Here is a 306-nt window from a genome sequence, read left to right as displayed (position 1 = left end):
GAGGTGGCGGGCGCCTGTAGTCCCAGCTACTCGGGAGGCTGAGGCAGGAGAATGGCGTAAACCCGGGAGGCAGAGCTTGGAGTGAGCTGAGATCCGGCCACTGCACTCCAGCCTGGGCGACAGAGTGAGAATCCGTCTCAAAAAAAAAAAGAAAAATTACTGATCCCTTAAGCTAATGTATTTTTGATGCTATATTCATTTTTTTAATTGCGGTAAAACATACATAACAGAAAATTTACCATTCTACAGTACTGAGCTGAATTCACATTGTTATCAGCCATCAGCATCATCTACCTCCATAACTCT

At 45.1% G+C, this 306-nt stretch overlaps 1 protein-coding gene across 1 annotated transcript in view; it reads right to left on the bottom strand.

The window, feature by feature from the left end:
• The window catches only part of ATP9A (ATPase, class II, type 9A), a 174,603-nt gene that overhangs the window by 84,384 nt on the left and 89,913 nt on the right, over window positions 1-306 (bottom strand). The gene's annotated exons all lie outside the window — the stretch shown is intronic.

This window comes from Colobus angolensis, unplaced genomic scaffold (genome assembly GCF_000951035.1).
Source record: "Colobus angolensis palliatus isolate OR3802 unplaced genomic scaffold, Cang.pa_1.0 Scaffold319, whole genome shotgun sequence".
Taxonomy (NCBI): domain Eukaryota; kingdom Metazoa; phylum Chordata; class Mammalia; order Primates; family Cercopithecidae; genus Colobus; species Colobus angolensis.
Note: the sequence above shows the minus strand (reverse complement) of the source record. Positions and strands in the feature narration are given on the sequence as shown.